This window comes from Arachis ipaensis, chromosome B7 (assembly GCF_059453495.1).
Source record: "Arachis ipaensis isolate K30076 ecotype BB chromosome B7, ASM5945349v1, whole genome shotgun sequence".
Taxonomy (NCBI): domain Eukaryota; kingdom Viridiplantae; phylum Streptophyta; class Magnoliopsida; order Fabales; family Fabaceae; genus Arachis; species Arachis ipaensis.
Genome location: NC_142442.1, coordinates 43,355,521 through 43,372,333, shown reverse-complemented (window position 1 = coordinate 43,372,333; position 16,813 = coordinate 43,355,521). Strand labels below are relative to the sequence as shown.

General features: G+C 40.0%; 1 non-coding gene across 1 annotated transcript; it reads right to left on the bottom strand.

Moving 5' to 3' along the window:
• Nucleotides 1-830: 830 nt before the first annotated feature.
• Nucleotides 831-938, bottom strand: LOC148550980 (small nucleolar RNA R71). Its single transcript, XR_015893944.1, has one exon. It is a non-coding gene; the product is annotated as a small nucleolar RNA R71 (small nucleolar RNA).
• Between the last annotated feature and the right edge of the window lie 15,875 nt (nt 939-16,813).

The following is a 16,813-nucleotide window of genomic DNA, read 5'->3' as shown; positions in this document are numbered from 1 at the left end:
TGCAACTCGTTGGGAGACGACCTGGGACTTAAAACTCCCAGTAATTTTTAATTTAACTCTCTGTGACATATTTCTAAATTGATAGGCAGATTTTCGGTGAGTTAAGAACTATACTTGCAACGTAACTATTTTAATAATTTTTAATTCACCAACTTCTGCGTCTCATCAATTTTTGGCACCGTTGCTGGGGAGTTGCAATAGAGTGCTAATTTTATTAATTAGAATTTATTTATTTGCATTTTATTTTATTTTCCTACTATGAGCTGCATGTTTCTTCCGTCAAATGACGCGTTCACTTCCTGAGCCACGCTTGCTAATATTCGATCCTAAAATTGAAAGGACAATTTCACGAATAAGGCGAGAACAACGTCGGTTAGCCCGCTTGAGGAAGGATCTGAAAGTGAATCTGAGGAAGAAACCAGCCCCTGTTCTACTGATTCGGTTGTTTTATGCGCAGAAAACATGGCAGCTAGGAGAGTTACCATCCAGGAGGAAGGAGCCCCTAATTTTACAATGCAACCGTTTCAAGCGCATCATCCAGCGGTAGCTACAGATTTTGAAATCAAGCCCGCCTACTAAATTTGATGCCCAAGTTTCATGGCCTACTTGCTCAATAGCCTATCAGGCACTTGAGAGATTTCCAGGCAGCTTGTTCTACTGTCAGGCGTGATGGCACTGATGAAACTTCAATTCTGCTGAAAGCTTTTCCGTTTTCTCTTGAGGGAAAAGCAAGAGAGTGGTACTACACTCAACCTCTAGCAAATGTATCCAACTGGGATACACTCAGAAAGGAGTTTCTGGAGAAATTCTTTCCATCTGAAGTTACTGATAAGCTAAGGAAGGATATCTCCACAATTGTTCAGGATGACAATGAGACTCTCTTTGAATATTGGGAGCGCTTCAATAATCTTCTGGAAGTATTCCCCCATCACATGATTGACAAGATCGTACTACGTAGCTATATTACACAGGCTATGAGGCCCCAAGATAAGACCATACTGGAAAGTGCCAGCAATGGGTCTATGAAGAAGTACAAGACCACTGATGAAGCTTGGCAATTGATAAGTGATTTAGCTGAATCCACTAGGAACCACAGACAAAAGCAAGGCCGTTCAAAAGCTGTTGCAGAAGTATCTTCTAGCGGAGAAACTGCTGCTCTAACTCAAAGCATCTGTGAAATGACCAACTTGCTGAAACAAATGCAGTTGAATCAACAAGCTCAGCAAGCTCAACCTCCTCCACCACAGCAAAACCAACAACTAGTCCCACAAAGAATTTGCGAAATCTGTGCTGATTATAGCCATTACACTGATGAATGCCCGCAGCTCCAACAAGAAGACAACATGGTGGCATCCACTCACAACTTCTATGACCGCCCCAACCAAGGGTACAATCAAAGTGGAAATAATAACCATGGATGGCAGGACAATTCAAACCAGAATTGGAGGGACAACAATAACAAGGAAGGCAGAGATAATCAGGGAAATCAGAGGTGGAATAATAACAACAACAGGCAGTAAAATCAACTTTACAGGGCACCTCACCTAAGGCAAAACCAAGGACCACAGAACAATCAGCAGCAAACCTCTCAATTTACTCATTCTTCTTTATCTTCTAATGAAGATCTACTACAATCTTTTGAGAAAAGACAACAGACCATGGAAAGTAACATCATGAATAGTATTAACGCCAGTCTGAATGGTCTCACCTCTACTCTGCAAGCTTTTATGACACAGCTTGGATCAGCACAAAATTTCAGTAACCAACCTTCAAGCACCACTGGAATCCCCTCTCAACCATTACTCAGTCCAAAGGGAGGCATTAATGCTATCACCCTGAGGTCCGGAACCGCACTGCAGGAGAGGAATCAGGAGGAACCAAGCTCACCAGAATACGCCTCAGCTGAAGAGGTGGTAGAAATCGAAGATGTTGAAGAGGAAGAGGATATACAGGACATAGCTGAAGAAGAGATAACTCAACCACAGAAGGAAGCACCAAAAGGCGCAGACACCACAGACAACACTACTCCTATTCCATTTCCACAACTTGCAAGGAAGCCCAGGAAGCAGCTGGAACCCAATCCTAAAATGGTAGAGATATTCAAAAAGGTTGAGGTAACTGTTCCCCTTTTTGATGTTATTCAGCAAGTACCTAAATATGCAAAGTTTCTAAAATACTTATGTATCCATAAAGACAAAATTAATGAATTAGAAACTATTCCTTTAGGTAGTTCTATATCTGCTTTAATGGGAGGATTACCTGAAAAATGTAGTGATCCAGGTCCTTGCATAGTTAGTTGTACTATTGGTGGTGTAGTAATTTATGATTGCATGTGTTATTTAGGAGCATGTGTCAGTATAATGCCTTTGTCTATATATGATGTTTTGAGGCTCCCTCCCTTAAAAAGGTCGGCAGCTCGTTTTGTGTTCGCAGATAAAAGCATTATTACAGTGGCTGGAGTTGCTGAAGATGTTTTGGTGAACATTAAAAGGCTCACATTTTCCACTGATTTTTATATCTTGGAGATACCCCACAATGATTCAAATAAGCCATCATCAATCCTACTTGGAAGACCATTCTTGAAGACATCAAAATTCAAATTGGATGCTTTTTCAGGAACATACTCCTTTGAAATAGATGGCCGCATAGTAATCTTCAATCTAAATGGAGTCATTGACAACCCCCCAGAAGATCGTTCTATCTTCCAGTGTGATGTCATAGACGAAAGTGTGGCTGAAGTTCAAAAGGAAGAGTTTGAAGAGAGGCACACTGGACAAGGTCCAAGTGTGGGGACCCTTTTAACTGACAATGGGAGCACTTCGCCATTTTCACAAGCCCCAGATAATCCAGAGCCCGCCCATGATCAAAAGTTAGAATTGAAACCTCTCCCTCCACATCTCAAATATGCTTATCTTGAGGATGAGCAGAAGCTTCCGGTTATTATTGCAAGGGAACTGACTTCTCAACAAGAAGAGCAGTTACTTGATGTACTGAGGAAGCATAAGAAGGCAACTGGGTGGAGTTTGGCAGACATAGGTGGAATCAACCCTCAAGTATGTGAGCACAGAATATTTTTAGAAGAGGGAGCAAGACCTGTCTGTCAACCCCAAAGAAGATTGAATCCCACCATCTTGGAAGTTGTCAAAAAGGAAGTGACCAGACTATTGGAAGCAGGTATCATATATCCCATTTCAGACAGTGAATGGGTAAGCCCAGTACAAGTGGTGCCCAAGAAATCTGGAGTCACTACAGTGAAGAGTGAGCATGGAGAGCTCATAGCAACTAGAGTTCAGAATGCTTGGAGAGTCTGCATTGATTACAGGCATCTCAACCAAGCTACCCGTAAGGATCACTACCCACTTCCATTCATTGATCAAATGCTGGATCGCCTGTCAGGTAAATCACATTACTGCTTTTTAGATGGTTACACAGGTTATTTCCAGATTCATATAGCTCCTGAGGATCAGGAAAAGACTACTTTTACATGTCCTTTTGGGACTTATGCTTATAAGAGAATGCCCTTTGGCTTGTGCAATGCACCAGCTACCTTCCAAAGGTGCATGATGAGTCTTTTCTCTGATCTTATTGAGGACTGTATGAAAGATTTTATGGACGATTTTAGCGTTTATGGTGATTCTTTTAGCCTTTTCTTAGAGGGATTATCTAGAGTATTAGATAGATGTGTTAATACAAACCTTGTATTGAATTTCGAAAAATGCCACTTTATGGTAAAACAAGGGATTGTATTAGGACATGTGATATCTAATAATGGCATTTCTGTAGACCCAGCAAAGGTAAATGTTATTTCTAGTTTGCCTTACCCCTCTTCTGTGAGGGAAGTCCGTTCGTTCCTTGGCCATGCAGGTTTCTACAGGAGATTTATTAAAGACTTTAGTAAGGTGGCACTTCCCTTATCCAGATTACTGCAGAAGGATATTGAGTTCGAGTTCAGTGAGGATTGCAAACAAGCGTTTGATAAGCTGAAGACTGCTCTAACTCAAACCCCAATTGTGAGAGGACCCGACTGGAGCCAACCGTTTGAAATCATGTGCGATACTTCCAACCATGCCGTAGGAGCAGCACTAGCTCAGCGTGAAGGTAAGGACCCCTTTGTTATTGCCTATGCGTCTAAGACTTTAGACACTGCCCAGTCCAATTATACTACTACTGAGAAAGAGCTTCTTGCTATTATTTTTGCTCTGGATAAATTCCGAGCTTATTTACTTGGTACTAGAGTAGTAGTGTATTCGGACCATGCAGCTCTAAAGTATCTATTAGCTAAAAAGGAATCCAAACCAAGACTTATACGTTGGATACTGTTGTTACAAGAATTTGATTTAGAAATAAAGGATAGGAGTGGTAATCAAAATTTAGTAGCAGACCACTTGAGTCGCCTTGAACATATTAAGGATGATTCTACTCCTATAGATGATAATTTTCTTTTTGATAACCTGCAAGCAGTATCTGAGGTAATCCCTTGGTATGCACCCTGTTGCTAATTATTTATTTAGCCGCACATTTCCTCCACATTTTTCTAAACATCAAAGAGACAAGCTGAAAAGCGAATCTAAATATTATATATGGGATGACCCATATTTATGGAGATGTGGCGCTGACCAGATAATTAGACGTTGTGTGCCTCAATCATAATTCCAGTCCAATTTTTAGGCCTGTCAATCATCTGAGAGTGGAGGACATCTTGGCCCTCAAAGAACAACTAGAAAGATCTTAGACTGCGGATTCTGGTGGCCTACTCTTTTTAGAGACGCTGCTGAGTTTTGTAAATCTTGGCCCCCATGCCAGAAATTTGGTAATATATCCAAGAGGGATGAGATGCCTCAACAATATATACTCTTCTGTGAAATTTTTGATGTTTGGGGCATTGACTTCATGGGTCCATTTCTAAATTCTAATGGATATTTTTATATATTGTTAGTTGTGGATTATGTTTCCAAATGGGTGGAAGCAATTCCTCCCCGCACTGATGATGCTAACACTGTTGTTTTCTTTGTGAGAAACCATATTATATGTCGCTTTGGATCACCACGAGCGATCGTGAGCGATCAAGGCACCCATTTTTGTAACAAGAGACTAACAGGATTGATGAAGAAGCATGGGATAATCCATAAAGTTGCAACTGCTTACCATCCCCAAACTAATGGGCAAGCCGAGGTGTCGAACAGAGAAATTAAGCGTATCTTGCAAAAGATAGTAGAGCCTCATAGAAAAGACTAGAGCACCAGGCTACAAGATGCATTGTGGGCATATAGAACAGCATACAAGACAACCATTGGGATGAGTCCCTTCCGCTTGATTTATGGCAAAGCTTGTCATCTCCCAGTTGAAATAGAACACAGAGCCTTCTGGGCAGTTAAGGAGTGCAACATGGGAATTGAGAACGCCGGAGCTGAAAGGAAGTTGCAACTGCAGGAACTGGAGAACCTTCGCCTAGAAGCTTATGAGAACTCCAGAATTTACAAGGAAAAGATGAAAGTTGTGCATGATCAAAACATCAAAAAGAAAGAGTTCCAACCTGGAGATTTTGTCCTCCTTTACAAATCTCGACTAAGGCTCATGCCCAGGAAGTTGAGATCAAAATGGGAAGGTCCATACAGAGTAGAGAAGGCTGAACCGTACGGAGTTTATCACCTAAGCCATCCTTCAAGCTCTGAACTTATTAAGGTTAATGGACAATGCGTGAAGCTGTACCATGGTGAGAAGGTGCAGAAAAATAAGGAGATTGAGATCTTCCGCCTGGAAGATCCCCACATAGCAGCCGATTGAGCTAGTGGAGCGTCCAACTTACGGACGTTAAAGCAAAGTGCTTGGTGGGAGACAACCCACCGCGGTATGATCGTTCTTTTCTTCACTTTTAGTTTTTCTTCTTTCATAACTCTTATCTTTATTAGTGCTTTTGTGCTCTTTCATTTACATGTCTTTATATTACAAAAAAAAAAAATTTTTGCCACGCGACGCGATCGCATCAGCGACGCGTCCGCGTCGCAAAGGGGGTGGAGAAAACAAATAAACGAACAGAGAGTCTGGCTGGAGCGTGGCTGGAGGCGTGCCAATGGCACAAATCAACCCACGCGACCGCATCCCTGACGCGTTCGCGTCGCATGGGAATCATGGCCTCCCACGCAACCGCGTGCCTCACGCGGCCGCGTGCCCTGAGTTTTCGACGTAAAAGGGTGCCCATCAACATTTTGTGCGAGCGTGATGCTGGATTAGTGCTGGAGGCACAATCCTTGTCACGCGACCGCGTCGCCAACGCGGCCGCGTCATCTATTTTCTGACGCACCCTCACGCGGTCGCATGACCCACGCGATCGCGTCACCCCAATTTGGCAATTAAATTAAATTGAACAGAGAGTTGTGCTGGAGCGAGGCTGCACTCGCGCCAGCAGCGTAACATGGGTCACGCGACTGCGTGACCGACGCGATCGCGTCCCCTTACCTGACGCGTACCCACGCAAACGCGTGCCCCAGCGGCCGCGTCACATGCGCCGCACAGCTCAACCTAAAATTGCCACATATCTTATCTTCCTCTCCCCCAAATCCTAATTTTTCTTTTCCCTCCTTATTTCTTCCTTCCCCCTTTCCCCCTTCTATCTCACCTCTCACTCTCTATCTCTCTCACCACCATTAACAAGGTTTTACCTTCTTCTTCCTTCTTCTCTTTTCCATCATTCTTATTATATTATATACATTTTTATTTTCTTTTTCTTTTCTTTTTCTTTTCATTTTTTTTATTTTATTTTTCATCTTCTTCTTTCCCTTTTTACATGGTGCTAGAAATTTTTTGAGTCATTATCCCTCATTATATGCTTGTGACTTGTTACAATTTATTTGACAATTATTATTATTTTTAAGGGATTGCTTGCATGTTCAATTTCATACTTTTTATATCTTACTTACCATGCATGCCATGTGTTTGTGAAAAAGCCTAAATAGCCCTATGCACTTTTCTACATTACTTTACTCTACTATTCAATGCTTGCTTTTCACAAATTCTCCTTATTATTTTATTAATTGAATTCAATTGGCAATACAAATGTGATGGTTTGTTACGAAGTAATGCTTGGTCTATGCTACTCATGCCCTTTGCCAGCATGCCAATAAACACCTTGCATTCACTTGTTTTTATCTGCACTAGCTAATTTCCATTGATGGCTTTTCATATGTACTCGAGAGCATGTGTTAATGTCATCTACATTTTACTGTGCATCATTCACCCTCTTCTCCGTTTCCTTCCTTGCTGTATATCTCTTTGAATTTAATTTACTTTCTCTTCCCTTCTTTCAGGATGGCCACCAAGAAAGGAAAGGAGAAAGCAACTTCCAAACCACCAGCAAGAAGAGGAACTAAAAGAGCATTAGTGGCAGAGCCTTCTTCATCCGCAGTCAAGCCCTCAATAAAAAGAGTTAAGCGGATAATAAAGGTTAACAAAAAGGAGAAAGCCTTTCCAGCAAAGGACACTGCGCGGTTTCCCAATCGCTACTCTGAGCAGATGTTCCCTATCCTGGCAGAAAGGAATTATAACAATGAATACCTTCTTATCCTCCCGTCCAATATTGCCACCTTTGTTGAGCCGCAAATTGAGCGAAGACAATGGGGTTTCCTACGGAAACAGCCAAGGCAGGTCAATCTTTCTTGGGTAGTTGAGTTCTACTCCAACTTCTACATGCCGACCCTGCAGTCTGTTTATGTCCGGCAGAAGCAAGTCCCCATCACAGAAGAGGCCATTCAGCAAGCTCTGAGTCTTCCCCCTATTCCAGCAGGAATGGACGCTTTTCAAGAAGCCGCCCTTCAGCGCCAGAGATACCAATTCGACTGGGACTCCGTTCTCGGAGTCATCGTATTACCTGGCAGCCGTTGGATCTACGGATACCACCGTACCCGCCCTAAGGGAATCTTGGCTTCAGCACTTACCTTGGAGGCTCGCGTATGGGGGCAGATCTTGTCCCATTACGCCTTTCCGAGCACTCATGAGTCCTCCTTCACTGCGGACATGGCTGTTCTACTATGGTGCATCCTTACAGACCAACCTCTGAATCTCTCAAGACATATCCGGAATGCTATGGAACACGTACAAATTGCGGGCAACTTACCTCTCCCCGCCTTGGTCTCAGATCTTGTCTCAGCAACCGGAGTCTCCTACAGAGCTGGAGACACTAAAGCCGTGCTTTCACGGGATGATCAGTATGTCCCTAACGGGAAATACCTCAGACTCTCAGCAGCCACTACAAGCCTTCCTACTGCTCCAGTTGAAGATAATCCTTCTTCAACACCACAAGCATCTACAACTGAGAAATTGCTCCAATAGATAATCGAACGGTTGGATCGGCAAGAACAGAAAGCAAAGATGAGAGAGCGCCGTAACGAGCGCCGATTCAAATACCTCAAGGAGCTACTCAAGGGACACTTCAGAGACTCAGACACCCCGGACTCCACTTCCTTTACCAGCACAAGGAGCCATGACGGCCACGACTATGGAGATACTACTACCAGCCCACCCCTGTTCCTGGCAGATGGCATTGAGGACGGTGCAAAGCCTTAAGTGTGGGGAGATCGGTCAGTACCTGACTTCCGGAGGTAATTTCTCTTCTCTAGCACCAATAATTAGGATATTTTAGTTAGATTTTCTTTCCTTTATAGAATAGAGTAAATTGCATAGGTTAGGATAGTTGCATGCATGTTCTACTTGATTGAAAAGACAATAAGTTTCTTTTAAAAATCTATCTTTGGAACTAAATTTCACTAATTTTTCAAAAATTCTTAGGATAAATTTGCTTGAGTTGTATTTAGAACATGATATTTGAGTTAAAGAACACACAACCTGTGAAAGATTTGAGCCTTTATGAATGGTTACATTATTTAACCATAATTATTTCATTCTTGTGTGTTTACTTCTCTATGATTGTAATCTATATTTTGTTTTATCTTATATGTCCAATAGTTATTATATTTGCATGCTTGCACATGATTGAGGCCATTATTTGTTTAAACTCACTCATCCAAATTAAGCCTACCCTTTTCAATTAACTTTGTTAACCACTTTGAGCCTTTAATTCCCATTTGTTCGATATTTTACCACATTACTAACCTTAAGCCAAAAAATAATTGTATATCCCAATTTGAATCTTTGGTTAGCTTAAGATAGAATTGTGTGTGCTAGTTAAGTATGGAAAATTGTGGGAACAAAAGTTGTTAAGGGAATGTGTCATAAAATTTAAGGGGAATTTGGATACCTACTCATGTGAAAATATAAAAATGAAAAGTCTATGTGCATTGATAAGCTTTATTTATTTAAAAAAAATAAAAATAAAAATATATGAAAAATCAATAAATAACGGGACAAAATTACCCCAATGTTAAATTCAGAATTCAAAAATCAGTGCACATATGATAGAATCAAAATACAAAGTTGATACATGAGTAGGGATTGAAAAAGGGAACTCTAGGTAGCTAGGTATGAACTTTAAAGACTACATTAAGTGTATACAAGTTAGGTTGGAGCTTGGGTTAATATACACTTGACCAAATATACACCCCTACCTATGCCTTAGCCCCATTACAACCTTGAAAAGACCTCATGATGTTTGCATTGGTGTATTAACTATTGTTGATTGGTTAGGAGAAGAACAAAAGTTAGAAAGCATGATTAGAGAAGGATAGAGTGACCACCCTATACACTAGAGATTAGAGCGTACATACATTATCAGTGAGGGTTCAATACTTGAATTTTCAAGTTCCCTACTTTCATGAGCTATCTTCTTGCACTTTTATCCATTTTATTGTGTAATGATAAAATTAGTGGAATTTGATTTGTAATTGTTTTGAAGAGCTTATTTACTTTTGATCAAGTGGACAAGAATCATATAGTTGTATTTATTTATATATATATATATATAGGTTTGCACTGTATTTCATGAGTTTCTACATGTTCATACTTATTTCCTTATCTCCTTCAATTAAGCATGAGGACATGCTAATGTTTAAGTGTGGGGAGGTTGATAAACCACTATTTTATGGTTTATATTGTGTTTACTTATGTGGTTTTATCATGATCCTTACCCACTTATTCATTAAATTAGCATGCATATTAGATTTCTTCCCGGAATTTATTACCTGTTTAAAAACTGCTTCCTAGAGACTTTAATTATTCAATTTTAATTCTCCTTTATTCCATTCGATGCCGTAATCTGTGTGTTAAGTGTTTCAGACTTTATAGGGCATGAATGAGTTGGAGATTGGAAAGGAAGCTAGCAAAAATGGAATGAACACAAGAATGAGTCGATAACCAGCGAGAAGTGACGCGGTCGCATGGCTCACGCGACCGCGCGAAGGAGAGCAAATCGCAGTGACGCGGCCGCATGGTTCACGCGGCTGCGCGGATTGGAAAACCCAAGCGACGCGGTAGCGTGGACGACGCGAACGCGTGGCGAGGAAAAGCGCGAATGACGCATCCGCATGGATGACGCGATCACGTGACATGTGCAATCTGCATAATCTGCAGAATTCGGTGGGGGCGATTTTGGACCTTATTTCGACCCAGTTTTCGGCCCGGAACAGCAGACTAGAGTCAGAGAACATGCAGAAACAAATAACACATTCATTCAGAGACAGTTTTAGATCTAGTTTTACTTTTTTTAGGTTTTTCTCTCTAGGTTTTAGAATTTTAATTTTCAATTGGTCTTAGCATTGGAACATTGAGAAGAGTTATTTCCTCATCAAGACTTCGTCATTCTAGTTTGTTTTCTTAACTTGGTTTCATTCTTCCATGTCCTTTGCTTTGTTCAGTTTTGTCATTCAGATACTTTTATGATTATTTAATGCAAGGATTATTTCTTTTTAATTCAATTTCAATTCCAATAATCATGTCTTCTTTTAATTCCCTTTCATGTGCTATGGATTCTTTATTTACAATGCGTGAGTAGTTTCCTTACTTGATGGGGAGTTGATTAAAAGGAACTCTTGAGTTGGAAGGATTGAAGAAAAATTTGTAATTGGGTTAAATGTTGGATTGCTATCCTTTCACCAACGCCAATCCCTTTGAACTAAGTGGGTTGCAACTTGTGAACAGATCTGGCATTCCAGCTTGTTTGACTTTCTCTTACTTAGTAAAGGATAACCAAACAGAACAACCATTAATTATAAATTAATCTTACAATCACTCCATCAATAGTAGAAATTCCAACCAATCAACTCCCAGTCAAGGCTTTTATTCATATTATTTAAATTTCCTCAATTTACATTCCAATTTACTTAGCTCAACTTCTTGGAACATCTGATTAATAAGATAGCACACTTTTCTGCAACTCGTTGGGAGACGACCTGGGACTTAAAACTCCCAGTAATTTTTAATTTAACTCTCTGTGACATATTTCTAAATTGATAGGCAGATTTTCGGTGAGTTAAGAACTATACTTGCAACGTAACCATTTTAATAATTTTTAATTCACCAACTTCTGCGTCTCATCAAGCCCCTTTCCGCCATTCACCTCCATATGACCCTAACCCTCAACCACCATACCAACCACCTTATGAGCCATATGAACCATATATAGAACCACCCCAATTCCAACCCAATTACTCACAAGAACCACCACTTCAATATTCACCATCTCCATATCCATCAATCCAAGAGCACTATGATCCTATTTATGAAAGCCGAGTGCATCAAGAGACAAAGGATCGTTTCAAGGAAACAGTGGATCGATTTCATGCAACCATTCGTCAATTTGAGCAGGCGATAATTCAATTAGCTTCCCGACGTTCGGACACTCGAGGAACCCCCATGGCTTCATGTGGACAATCTAATGAAGAACGTAGCATGAAGGAGATACTAGAAACTCCAGTGAACAGTACGGAGCATGACTTTGTACTGGAACAAATGGAGGAAGCTGTAATTATCAAAGAAGAAGAATTGGTTGAAGACTTAGGAGATGCAGAACCTCCATGGGAAAGTCCAGTCATAGAACCCCCTTCCAAGACGTTTGAAATTGATGCTGAGGAGGGTGTACAACCTCCAAGGCATATCACAGTTGAAGACTTGGAAGAAGTTGATCAAGAGATGGAGATTCAAGAAGAAGAAGCACAACCTCCCATGCCCTTGGAAAGCAATGAAGAGGAGATTGAATTGGAAGAAAGATACCAAGAGGAAGAGGTTGAAATTGAAGAAGCTTGCAAAGAGGTGGTAATTATCAAAGAAGAGCACAAGGGAGTGGAGCTTGCAATTTCATTAAAAACACCTCCCCCTAAGTTGCCATCATCCTTCACAACATTCAAGTGGGTAAAATTCATATCCCTTAGCTTTCTAATTCCACTTGAATATGGGCTACTGGAGACGGATGGTCAACTTAGAGCTCTTTATAACATTAAGAGTAAGAGGAAGATGGCCAGTGGTAAGAATTGTCCTGCAAGGTTCATTATGGTTGGAAGCTTTAAGTTTAAATGCAAAGGTTGGTATAAAGCTCAACTGAAGGGGTCTAGGAAGCTGTTTGGATGTCTCAGTGAGAATTCCGACTGTTCACCACCCAAGTGAAAAAATGATGATCAACAAGAAGATGGGTGCAAAGGCAAGGTCTGGGACCCCGGAATTCAATCTAGAAATCAGCACTCTTGGGGCCTTGTCACTTGCTTTAGCTTACTTGAAGGCTTTCTGTGCCTAGTTTGGGACCCCGGAGGCTACTGGAGATGCAAACAGTGGTGGAGATTTCTGGATGAGTTCAAGCACAAGCCACCATAACAGGAAGCTCGCCAAATGTCCAACTTAAGGACTCTAACTAAAAGTGCTAGGTGGGAGACAACCCACCATGGTATAATCATTCCTTTCTCAATTTTAATTTTATTTAGTTTTGTTTGTTTTTGAATTTTATTTTATTTTATCATATTGAACCTGGAGTTTTGCATCACATTCATATTAACACTGCATTCTGCATTTTTCAGATTATGAAAAAAAAACGCACATGACGCGGCAGCATCGCTGACGCGTCCACGTCACCAGTGCATTAGGAGGAAAAGAAATTGAACAGAGAGTTACGCAGGAGCAGGGCTGGAGGCGTGCCAATAGCACAAATCGTCCCACGCGACCGCGTCGCTGATGCGGCCACATCATTTGCAAAATAGCTTCCCCACGCGTCCGCGTCATCCACGCGACCGCGTGGCCCTGTAAATCGACGTAACAAGGGTGTATGGCCGAAAGTTGAGCTGGAATTGGGCTGGACCCATGCTAGCAGCACAAGCCCTGCCACGCAAACGCGTAACCCACGCGTCCGCGTCATATTGGAAATAAGGCCACCCGCGCAATCGCGTCGATCATGCGACCGCGGCACCCTGGATTTTGGCAATACTAAGTTTTGAACAGAGAGTTGTGCGACCGCGAGGCTGCACTCGTGCCACTAGCACAAATCAAATCACGCGATCACGTGCCCCACGCGTCCGCATCATCTGACCTTATTGCGCACCACGCAACCGCGTCACCCATGCGACCGCGTCGCCAGCGTTGCACAACCTATCCAGATTAGTGCCAATTTTCTTATCTTTTCTTCTCCGAATCCTTATTCTTCTTATCTTTTCTTACTTCTTTCTTCTTCCTTTCTTATTTTCTCTCACTTCCATTCTATTTTATTTAATTTATTTGCATACTTTCATTCATTGCATATTTTTATTTTTCTAAAATTATTATTGGTTTTCAAATGTTCTTATTCAACTGTTACATCTTTTCTGGTATTTTCTTGGTGCTTAGTGACTTATTTTATTCTGAATAGGTAATATTATTTATATCAATGCCAATCTTTTATACCTGTATTACTTTTACATTGACATGAATTTATATTATCTCTCATTACCCACTCTCCTCCCCATTGTTGCAATTTTGCACTACTGGTATGCCATGGCTTCTATTGTTTTCACACTTACATGTTGAAGCTTCCATGTAAATGAGACCCTTATCATTTGGCATTAACCCACCCATACCTCTTTTATTTTCTTATCTCTATTTCTGGGTTACTCTTCTTCCCTTTTTCTTTCAGGATGGCCACCCGGAAGGGAACCGGAAGACGTTTACATGGGGAGACAAACAAGTCCATCAGCACAATCCTTGAAGAAAAGCATCAGTTGGAACAGCCCGTCCACCTGCACATCTCAGCATGCACCGAGGACGGTGCAATCTTTAAGTGTGGGGAGGTCGATACCGATCTCCGTGGGTTAGTACTTTCCTGTCTAAACACTAATGTTTTATTTTCCTTGTTAGTTGTTGCATTTGCATGTTTGATTGCATATTTGTGTGATTTTTTTTTTTTGCATATTTTACCACTTGGTTAAAGTAATATTTTCTTTTTAAAGAAACCTTTTTAGAGAATTTCACTAATTTGAATAAAATTTAATGTTACACTTATTTGAAGAGATATTATACTGAAACATGGATTAGAACTCGAACACACAAAACCTGTGAGATTTTTGAGCCTATTTGAATTGGTTGCATTTTATCAACCAAAAATTTTGTTTTAGTGTGTATTTTTCTCTCTAAAATTGTGATCGTTGTCTTGCTTGATTCTATATTTCCATGGTTTGATGTATACATGCACTTATATGATTGAGGTCTTTGTTTCACGGAGCTTACATACCCATATGGCCTTACCTTTCATTATCCTTTGCAAACCAATTTGAGCCTATTTTACCCCTTTGTTCTTTACTTTAGCACATCATTAACTCTAAGTGAAAGACAATAATACCCTTAATTTGAATCCTTGGTTAGTTTAGACTAGTGAGAGTGCTCATGAATTAAATGTGGGAAAATTGAGATTGAAAACATTTGGTTTGAGAATTGAGTATGTTAGAAATTTCTGAAAATATAAAAAAATGTCTAGGACATGTTCATGCATTCAATAAATTAATCATATGCATTGAGAAAAAAAATAATATATAAATAATAAAAAAAATTTGAAAATGAAAAAAAAATGAAAAAAAAAGAGCAAAATAAGTGAAAGGGGACAAAATGCCCCAAAGTAAATGTTGAAAGCAATGCATATGTACTGTACTTGAAATTTGAATGCATGAATATGTGGAAAACATAGTTAATGGACAGTTAGATTTTGTATTATGATTACATGGATTGTTTAAGTTAGGTGGAAAGTTTAAGTTAATTAAGGATTCAGATTTTAGTCCACTTGGCCAAATACGATACTACCTTGACCCTAACCCCATTACAACCCTTAAAAGAACTCTTGATATGTGTATCTGTGCATTAAATTTGTGTTGATTGTTAGATGAAGAGCAAGCCTTAGAAAGCAAGGTTAGTAGAGAATTGAGAGATCGAACCTTAAACACCTGAGTGATTAGAGTGTATACACTACCAGTAAGGGTTCGATGCTCAATTCCTTGTTCCCTGCTTTCATAAGCTATTTTCTTCTTGCAAGTCTAATTGTGCTTCATTTTTATGATTTGAATTAGTGAAATCCAGTTCATGTTTGTTCTTGAAAGATTTGTTTATTTTTAACCAAGTAGGTAGAAACATCTTAGCATGTAGTTACATTCATAGGTTGCATTTCATACATTCTACCATCCCTCTTCATCTTTATAGCTTCTCTTGAGCTTAGCATGAGGACATGCTAGTGTTTAAGTGTGGGGAGGTTGATAAACCACTATTTTATGGTTTCTCTTGTGCTTAATTGAGTGGATTTTATCAACTCTTTACCCACTTATTAATACTATTTGCATGTTTTACGTTTTCCTTTCTGATTTTGTGCTATGATTGAAAACATGCTTCTTTGATCTTATATTTGCTTATTATTAATCCTCTCTTATTACCATTAGATGCCTTGATATGTGTGTTAAGTGTTTTCAGAGATTATAGGGCAGGAATGGCTTGGAGGATGGAAAGGAAGCATGCAAAAGTGGAAGGAACACAAGAAGTTGGAGAAATTGCTAAGCTGTCCAGCCTGACCTCTTCGCACTCAAACAGCTATAACTTTAGCTACAGAGGTCCAAACGATGCGGTTCTAGTTGCGTTTGAAAGCTAACGTCCGGGGCTTCGATTTGATATATAATATACCATAGTTGCCCTGACGCTAGGTGACGCGACCGCGTGCTTCATGCGGCCGCATCGCAGTGACGGAAATCCAGCGTGATTGAATTCGAGACCAGCGAATTCTGGGCTGTTTCTGACCCAGTTCTCGGCCCAGAAAACACAAATTAGAGGCTATAAAGTGGAGGAATGCATCCATTCATAAGAAGGCTTTCATATTCACAATTTTAGGAGTAGATGTAGTTTTTAGAGAGAGAGGTTCTCTCCTCTCTCTTAGGATTAGGATTTAGGACTTCTCTTAGTTTTAGGAGTGACTCTCAATCTCAAGTTCTTTCTTTTTATTTATTTCTCCAATTTAATTTGTATGTCAGATTTAAGTTCTTTTGTGAATGCAATTCGAGGTATTTTCAGACTTAATTTTGCTTTGCTTTATTTATATGGATGCTTTTAACTTAATTTAGATATTTTCCCTTTTGATCTTGGTTAAGAAATCAGTAACTCAGGAATTATCCAACTCAATAGCATAATTGATAATTGTTATCCTTGCTAATTGAATTGATCTTCAATAATCCCAATCTTTTCTTAGGAATTAACTAAGATTCAAAGATCTAACTAATTAGTCGCTTGACCTTCCCTTGTTATAGCAAAGGTTAACTAAGTGGAATTAAGATTCAGTTTTCATCATCATTGATAAGGATAACTAGACTGGACTTCCAATTTCTCATACCTTGCCAAAAGTTTATTTTTCAGTTATTTATTTATTTTTATTGCTTTGAAAATATAC